Source organism: Chelmon rostratus, chromosome 10 (assembly GCF_017976325.1).
Source record: "Chelmon rostratus isolate fCheRos1 chromosome 10, fCheRos1.pri, whole genome shotgun sequence".
In the NCBI taxonomy this organism is placed as follows: Eukaryota; Metazoa; Chordata; class Actinopteri; order Chaetodontiformes; family Chaetodontidae; genus Chelmon; species Chelmon rostratus.
In genome coordinates, this window is record NC_055667.1 from 27,098,720 (window position 1) to 27,108,743 (window position 10,024).

Genomic DNA, 10,024 nt, shown 5'->3' on the forward strand with positions numbered 1-10,024 from the left:
TTCAAAGAAGCCAACAGGACAACATCATCCGCAAAAAGCAGAGATGAGATCCTGTGGTCCCCAAACCAGACTCCCTCCGGCCCTTGGCTGCGCCTAGAAATTCTGTCCATAAAAATATTGAGATGTGTCCCTCCAGAAAACGACGTAAATAAACGCAGCGTTATTGCTGCTGTTACTGAGACATACGAGCTGATACGGTTTTTACAATCGCTTACACAAAACGCAGAAATCTAACATGAGGTCACTTTCTCGCCGTTTCATAATGTCGAGGATCAAACACAAACACAGCTGCCAGGTGTACGGACACTTTGGTGCTTAATTTTAAACGCACCAACCAGGTGTAAGCACGATAAAGAGGTAACAGGTGAGTGCACCTTACATCGCAGTAAGAGGGAGAGACATCATTGGCCACGGAGCTATTTTGAATATTGCTGAAGCACAGTTTTGGAAACAGGACTCATTTCGGTCAAAACACTACAGACGATTCACACGAAGCAGAACACCTCAGAAACACCTCATTCAAAACTGCACATCCTCCATACGAGGCACGCACGGTTCAGATGATCTGATCTGTTTGCTGCTGCGCTCAAGATTAAACACTTTGAACATTTCTACTTCTCTCGTCATCCAGTCTGGGTTTGAGGGTTTTCAGAGATGCTGTCAGAGTAAAGTACGTCAATATATTGACCAAACACAACACACAGTCCAGCACTGCACACCGACGAAGACGTTTGTTTCTCTCCACATTGTTGCACTGAAAATCAGAACTGAACAGATGCTACATCCAGCAGAATATAGAACACAAACACAGAAAAAACATCTGTGGAGACCAAATGAAAAGAAAGATCTGACCACATCAGAGGCTTTGTCCTCCCTGACAGCGAGGGGTGGTGAATCCAGCCTCGCACAGACCAGCATCATTTTGGTCTCAGGCCTCCTCCATGGATTGAATCAGGGGGATCCTGACACTGATGGAGGACATAAACCTTCCGCTGCCGTGTTGAAAAAAAAACCCTCGGTGGGGGAAGGAGGGAGAGTGTGGTGGGGGGTACTGGAGTGAAAACTGGATGCAGATGAAACCAGTTTTGGACCAGATCAGATCAGTGGAAGGATGTATTGTTCAGGATGACAACTTATCTCACCCGCTCTGCATCCATTTGATCTCCTGCTGCGACAGTGTTGTGCAGTCTGTTAGTTAATGTGAGTAGGTGGGCCGGGTAGGTGGAGGACCCCATTCAGCGTCACTGCAGTGCACATTGTGATGTTACCACCACGTCGACCCTTTTTGTTGAAGACAGGTGCACTCACCTGTTACCTCTTTGTCGTGCTTACACCTGGCTGGTGCGTTTAAAATTAAGCACCAACGTGTCCGTACAGCTGGCAGCTGTGTTTGATCAGCTGGTTCACAGGTGTGGTATTTTGAAAGGCGATGCTTTGAAATGGCCGTGCAACACGCTGCGGACGCATCAACATGTTACACCAGTGACTTTACTCTGATAAGTGAAGGTCAGCAGCTGCTGGGGGTTTTAAGGGATATATGAGGTCATTCCAGCAAAATATAGTTTTTCAGAGGTTTGTTTCCTGGTAACACTGAGTCACTGCAAGGTTTCGCTGTAAATCTAATGATTAAGTGATGAACTGTGGCCACACGCCGCAGCTACTGTGAACAGAAATGAGTCATGTTTTGCTGCTGAGGAGAGGAAACAGCACAGGCGCTTGGACTTCCTTCGCTGTTTTGCTCAGGGAAAAGTTGCCCCTTCTACCCTTTTGCTGCTTCAGAATGCAGCGAGAAAAACATAAAAATAAAACCACACTTCCTGTTTCTGAAGCGCCGCAGAGCCGCAGTGGGGAGCTGATTTCAGGTCAGCAGGAACTGAAGCTGCTAAAAGAAATCATTTACTGTGTCCTTATGTTGACGCACCTGTTACGACTCTGCAGACCAGAGACGCTCTCTGACCCTGTGGAGATGTGATATGATTGCTATCATCCTGGCTCAGGTTAAACATGAACTTCCTTTAACGATCTAGTTTGACACTCGTTACTGCATTACAAAATGCTGGAAATGCAATGAAGGTTGAAATTAAAGCCGAAGACATTCAGATGATTTTCATCTTTCCAACAGATCTGCGTGATGGAGGCGTCGTCTGTGGAGAGCCGAGAGTGACATCAGGGTCACATGCTCCTTGTTTTCACATCCTCGAAACAGGAAGTTCCTCTGCAGGGAGGAATGCAACAACAAAACGCTAAATTCTCTTCGACACCAACGATTTGAGGGTTACGATGATCAGATACGGAGCGGTAACCTCTTTAATGTGACCCTCGGGACGATCTGGACCTCCCCGAACAGCTGGGCACTGCAGTGTTTAGCAAACGTTATCCAATCCAATCCAACTTTATTTATAAAGCACTTTAAAAAACCACCAAGGTGGACCAAAGTGCTGTACAGAAAAAATAAATAAAAACAGAATAAAAGAAATAAAATACAGTAACACAATAAAATAAATAACAATAAAACAATTAATAAAAAATGGAATAAAATAATAGATTCATTCAACATCTCAAAGTGTCAAAAGCCAGGGAGAAAAGATGGGTTTTCAGATGGGATTTAAAAACAGACAGAGAGGAGGCCTGTCTGATATGGAGAGGAAGATCGTTCCATAGTTTTGGAGCTGCTACAGCAAAGGCACGGTCACCTCTGAGCTTGCGCCTGGTTTTTGGTACACTTAGGAGCAGCTGATCAGCTGACCTGAGAGAGCGGGGGGGTGAATAAGGCTGCAGCAGCTCAGAGAGGTAGGGCGGGGCGAGGCCATTGAGGGATTTAAAAGTAAATAAAAGAATTTTAAAATGTATCCTAAAAGGTATTGGCAGCCAGTGTAGTGAGGCTAAAATGGGAGAAATGTGCTCACGTTTGCGTGTGCCAGTTAAAAGACGTGCAGCAGCGTTTTGCACCATCTGAAGACGGCCGATGGAGGAACCACTAACCCCCACATAAAGTGCGTTACAGTAATCCAGCCTAGTGGTCACAAAGGCGTGGATTACTGTCTCAAAGTGCTGCCTGGAAAGAACTGATTTAATTTTGGCCAGCTGCCTCAACTGGAAGAAGCTCGAATTAACGACAGAGCTAATCTGATCTGAACGTTAGTCCAAGAGGAGTAAATAGTGCATTTGTCAGGGACTATTTTCAGCCGTGGATTGATACACACCTGACATGCTGCTGAGTATTCACGGCAGCAGGACAGCGTATGTGGCCGTCACTCAAAATGAACAGCAGTGGCCACGTTCAGAAAGAAACGCAGACCCAGTGCAACAACCATATCGTCTGAGACGGCCGTTCTTTCTCTCAGAACCAAAAGGTTTAAACTGGCTTTGAGTCATAGCAACCACAAAGCAACTGTCCAGAACATCATGACAACCCCCAGCGACCACCCAGACCACCCTGCAAACAACCAGCAGACCGATTTAATTCTACTTCCTCTATGTCTCCTTCCAAAAGCATCAAATACCGTCTCACACAGATGCAGAAGTTGTGTTAGCATCTGTGTGAGACCGGGTTCCCGTCAACCATCTTTTAAACCTCATAAAACTGAGCGTTCATTAACGCGTCTGTATGATATATGAGCGGCATGAGAACAGGTGTTGAAATGTCTGGGCTGTTTCCATGGCTACCGCTGTATCTCAGTTGTCACTGTTTGTCACTTCGGTGAAGTTTTTGTTGTTACGGTTGTTTTTTTTTTTCAGATTCCCCTCTATGACGACTGCGCTGCAGCCTCCACACACGAAGGATCAGTCCACCAAGACCCGGACCCATCGAGCCGGGATCACGGCCGTACTGTTCACTGCAGATTAACTGAACACATCACTCAGATAACAGATGGTGTGCATGTTTTCATTCATCTCAAAGGCAGTCAGAACACACACACACACACACACACACACACACACACACACACACACACACAGGATAGAAATCATATAACCATACAATCTGTTCTCATAAACACCAGATTCAGACGTTTTCTTTGGGATCTAAAGTTGATTTTTGACTGGCTGGCTGCTCGTACTGTAAGCAAAGTCTGCGAAGTCAATCCTATTGAAACGATTTTCACCAGATTAGTTGTGAAGTTGCATAAAGCTTAATTCATTACACGTGTTATTTTTACCTTGTCTCATATTCAAGCCAGGCTGCCTGCGTGACTTCAGGGGAGACGGAAAAAAGTCAAGCAGAAGGCCCAAAGATGCATGAAGGCGGCCAGAGGTTTGGATTTTTTACTTCTTCAAACAAACAGTTTTGGCCAAAATATCACAGCCGTATATGGACAAAAAAAAGAAAACACAGTGAGAAACAACTGAGACTTAAAGAAAAGAAAGCAGGAAGTGGAGGATTCAATTTCAAAAGCTTTCAAAACTGTGATCGTAAAGTGTGAGTCTGTGAGAAAGAAGACCATCCTGGAAGCGACACTAAGCCTCGAGAAGAGTCCATGAGCGGCCGGCCGACGAGACAAGCGGACTAAAGAAATTGTAGCTGGATGTTTTATAACAGAATCAACAGCTCTGTCGCTTTAAGACACGGCACCTGCCCAACATTTGAGATTACGACGGGAATTCGTCAAGAATCAAAAACAATCGCATCGAGGGGTTAAATGTTACAGGTAGACAAATAATAATAAGTCAACTGATGGACAATACAAGTATTTACAACTAAGAATAAAAATTCAAATTCACCAAACTCTAAATCTATTAACCAAAGCCTTAATCTATTCAGGCTGACAGTTGAATTTAGATGATTATCATGATTATCCTCTGCAGCCGTTATATAATATAAAGCTCGAGGAGGAGGGGACGTATTTGGGGATTGTTATCTTCACAGTCTTTGGAAGAGTAAAATGGATAGTCTGTCCAGACTCACCTACTCAGCCTTCTGATGAAAGATCAAATCAATAAACTGCCAATTTTAACTTCATGTGGAGAAACAAATGTCAGTGAAAAAGGAAAACAGACGGTTAAAAATGATGAGGATGAGGGTTTGACTGTGATTGATTTTGATATTATGAACGGTGTACTAGACCTGAAATGGTTAAGACCTTTCATTTATATCATTTATAGATGACAATGGAAATCTGTTACAGCATGAGGAGTTCTGTGTGAAATACCAACTTCAATGTACTGCAAAACACTATGAGAGCGTGGTGAAAGCCATCCTGACTTCTCTGTGGTTAGAGGACACATAACATCCTCCAAGCTATCCTCTGGACTGAGGCGGCTCCGCAGCAAAGGAACTGACTTTTGCGATTATTAATCTTGTAATAACTTGTATTTTTCCAGTGTTAATCAGTATAATCCTTCTGGAGCGATATGCAGAGCTGGTTACAGTCCAGGGAAACCGTTCACCGTGAAGACAATCAAGTTTGGGGTTTTTATTGAAGACAAGAACTCTGACTTTATTCTCAACATAATGGTGTTAGTGAGGAAGTTCTTCATTCATAAATATAGATATTGTAAGACCCTGCTGAGTGAATCACTAAAACTTGTAAAAAAAAAAAAGATAAAAATAAATTACTAGAGATACTTAAAATAATAATCCGATGCTTCTTTCTTGTCTCTCTTCATTATTTTATTTTTATTTCAAGTCAACTACTTGATGTTCATGTTGTCATTGCTCAACCTGAGGCGCACAAGATCTGTGATGCACAAGGTGTGAAATGTGCCTTGTTTGTTTGCATTTGCAATCTGATCAATAAATAAATAAACAAACAAAACGCGGAATCAGCCCAGTGTGTGATTCAGGTCCAGCCGTATCAGAAAGCTTTCACAGCAAACACATCGATTAATCAGCGACGCATTGATTATGACTTCCGGCCTACAACCTGCTGCACCTCTCACTAAACCAGCCACAAACACGCAGGAACAGAGTGAGTAGCTTACCTTCAACCAGGTGTTTTTCCTCATCAGTTCATGGAGAATAAAAACTTGTAAACCCAGGACTGGAGGGATTAGAGAATGCTGTGGAAATGCTAACGGCTAACGCTGCTTCATTACGCTGAAAACAAAGTCAAGTTGCACCACCAACTTTTCGTCTTCTTCTTCTTCTTTTTCTTCTATAAATAGGTCTTCTTCTTCTTCTTCAAGATTTCCGGCAGGGTCCTAACGGATTTCCGGTAGACATTGCTGCCGCTTGTACATCTGTCAGCCGTCCCGTTTGTCGCGGGATACTCTCGTAGTTCACCCCTTTCTGACACTGTCTTTCCGTTTAAATATTGTTCCGCGAATATCCCGTATTTTTAACAACAACAAAAAAAAGAGTTTGGCTGTAACGTAGACGGGAGGCATAATGGCCTCTATTTAACATGTTTGCTGCGTTCCCCTTCCGGTACAGCAGGTGGCAGTATGTAGAACATTATGAGGAGTCATTTACTGAAGGCGCCGTCAATGGGAGAAAAAGAAAAGGAAGCAAGAGAGACAGAAGAAGAAGAATGAACATGTGGGGACATTTAATGTTTTACTCCATCACTGCCATTAGCCTCTCTTAAAATCGCAGCTAATAAAAAAAAAGTTAAGTCATACATAAATAAACAAAGTGCTTAATTCATACCCCTTTTCATGAAGGGATGTTTGGGATATTTTGTACAATCACTTAACTTCCGTGTTACACTCATGGCACCGATTGAGTTTGAAGTAACAGCCTTTAAATGCCACCAATGGAGACTCTGTTTTCAAAAATAGATCAATTTGTAGCTACAGCAGTGCTAGCTGTTGCTGGTGTGTTAAACCGAGCAGAATTTAGATACAACATGAAAAAGACACCACTTTATACAAACTAGACATCTCTTATAAGCTGATTGCTGCTCATTAATTTTGTACAGACTGAAGCCGTTGACTTTCGCTAAACATTAACTTTGCTCCCATTATTTGTGGTTTACAAGAATTTAAGATTTAAAGGTGATTTCAAGTCAAAATGTATTGCAATGTCAAGGGGACAGCTTTGTCATGAAACAACATAATAATAAACTTTATTTCTGAACACTTTTAAAAACAAAGTTACAGAGTAATTTACATAAAATCAAACTATTCATATGATAATAAGGGAATAAAATATGCATCAGTAATAATAAAACAGGTGTTCTATCATTAATACAAAGCCTGAATGTCCCTGAATACATTTGTTCTTATTGTAAGTGTTGATTGCAGCTGTTCTGTTGCTTCTTATTTTGATGTCTGCTGGTTTCTGACACGTCGTGTTGCTGCTGCAGCGTCTCAATCATTCCTCCTGGTCATGCACCAATAGGCCGTGAGAGATATATACATAATCCAAAGAGAGAGAACCTTATTATGGAGCTTCAGCAGTCTGAGTGAAGCAAATCAAGTGAGTTTCTTTCAAAGTCACTGTGTTTTAGCATGAAATTTCTTTGAAAGTTTTTGTTACTGTTGTTTTTGCACAGTTTTAGAGTGAACAGAAGGAAAAGTGGCACCAGACAAAAGTTTGGGCACCTCAAGAGATTTGAGCTCTCAGATAATTTTCACCAAGGTCTCAGACTTCAATCAGCCAATGGGAGCTATGGCTTGTTCTCAGGCCAGGTGATGCAAATTTCAAAGCTTTATAAATTGTGACCCCTTGAACCAAATCCCAACAACCAGCAGGTATGTTCTCCGCAGCAGCTGCCTGCACTCTGATAATGAAAATAACTGATGTCCACAAAGCAGGAGAAGGCTGTAAGATAGCAAATCGTTTTCAGGTGGCTGTTTCCTCAGCTCATGATGTAATTAAGAAATGGCAGTTAACAGGAGTGGTGGAGGTGAAGTTGAGGTCTGGAAGGCCAAGAAAACTTTGAGAGAACTGCTCGTAGGATTGTTAGGAAGGCAATCAAACCCCTGTCTGACTGCAAAAGCTCACTGAAACCGATTGCAGTGGCGGAATATATAAAAACCGGTGGATGCTACCGAGAGGCTGCACAACTCATCTGGACTCATCTTGTTTCATTTCCATTTTTTGGTGACTGTCTGCAGAAAGTTTCCACGGTTCACTGACAGCTGCCGATGTTTTGAATATCCTGACATGTCGACATTGACAGCCATTTTCAGAGCTGCACACTTTCACTTGTGTCAATGTTAGCAAATGCTTTATGGCCAAATTCATCCTATAAAACTAAAGTATTAATGTTTGTATGTGATTGTTGAATTAAAAACAGCTGGAGTCTTTGTGAAAGATAAATAAACACAGAATGCAATCATTTACAAATCAAACTGTGTTTCAAACAGTTCTCAGAAGTGTTCCTGAGTCCAGGTATTAATCTCTTTATCCAATCACGTGTTGACAAAGTGTTGACCCTCGCTCCATCCTCTCTGTGAGCCTTTCAATAATGATCCTCTCACCTGTTACCAATCAACCTGTTTACCTGTGGAATGATCCAAACAGGTGTTTTTGGAGCATTCCACATCTTTCCCAGTCTTTAGTTGCTCCTGTTTGAAACGAGTTGCTGCATCAGATTCAGAATCAGCAGATATTTACAGAAATCAATGAAGCTGATGAGCTCAAACATCATCATCAATATATTGTTTGTGCTGTTTTCAGTTGAGTAGGCGCGAAAAAGCATCTGCTACCTTCCCCCACTTCCTTCTGATAGCTTTTTTACTTGCTACAAACCACATTTTAAGCAAATATCTGTCGCTTTCCGTTCCACATTCTTCAGTGCAGATAAAATAAAACTTTGATATTTGTATGAGAGGTGATGAGGTCTGCTGTTGTCGCGTTGCTCCCTCTGGCTCTATCACTGTCAGTAAACAGTCATTCACATCCTGAGGCCAAGTGTTGTTTTTTGCTTTGTGCTGCACAGGAGTGAACACCAGAGGGCAGTCAGAGACAGAAACATGGAGGTCTGGATCCTCCAGGTCTGAAGGAGTGCAGAACTGATTAAAATGTACGACATGCACTGTTGTTTCTTGTCAGCCCTGCAAAGATACTTTCTTTTTCTTCAGTTCACCTTTGAGACGTTGGAAATGTGAAGACTACACCTCCTCAGCTGTGAAACCAGCAGCGATCAGGACAAGATCGACTGGAACCTCTAAACTTTTACTTCATTTCAAAACTTTTAACAAAACTTTTTCCAACGATGACGTCATGCCCCCTTCTGAAAACATGTGCTCTTAGCTTTCATAGTTACTTTTGCTTTTACTTCAATGTTCTCATGAGTGAAAGAAGGACTATATGTATTTATATGCTTTAAAAATACAAGTAAAGTAGCGATAGTGGAAGACATTTGAACTACTTTATGTACTGTTTTCTATATATATATATATATATATATATACACACATATATGGCTATGGCACAGTATCATATTGTATGAATTGATCATATGTTTTTGTGTTTGTTTTTATCTGTAAAGTAACTCTAGCTGTCAGATAAATGCAGTGAAATAAAAAGTATAACATTTTCCTCTGAAATGTCGTAGAGTAGAAGTTCAAAGTAAAAGTAGGTCAAAATTGTAGTACTTGAATAAATGTACTACTTTCCACTACTGAATGTACTGAATGCAAAAACGTGCTTCCAACTTATGTAGTTCAAAATCTCTTCATTATATTTTTTTAAATGACGGTAAATCAGCAGCATATGATTCAAGTGCCATGAGATATTGAAGGCTTTTTTAATTCATGCCTTAATTAATTACAATTTAGCAAAATGTCTTGAAAGTATGAGTGTGTTCTTAAGATGTCCCCACTTGTAGTGTTTTAAATGTGTTTTTTTTCCTTTGAAGAAATAGATTTACTTAAATCTTAAAGGGCTTTTTAAACAAATGCATTCTGTTTCAACCATTTATTTGTACTTCTCAGTGTATTACAGCCTTTACTTTCACTTCATGTTAAGTGTATGTTTGAAATGCTTGTGTAATAAAGATTTAAAGAGGAATCAAATCTTTGGGCAGACACCTTGCCCTGAATGCACGGCTGACAGAGGCGTGCATCAAGTTTATTGACAACTTTCATACCTTTTGGAATTATACAGACCTCTTTCAGCCTGGTGGGATACATC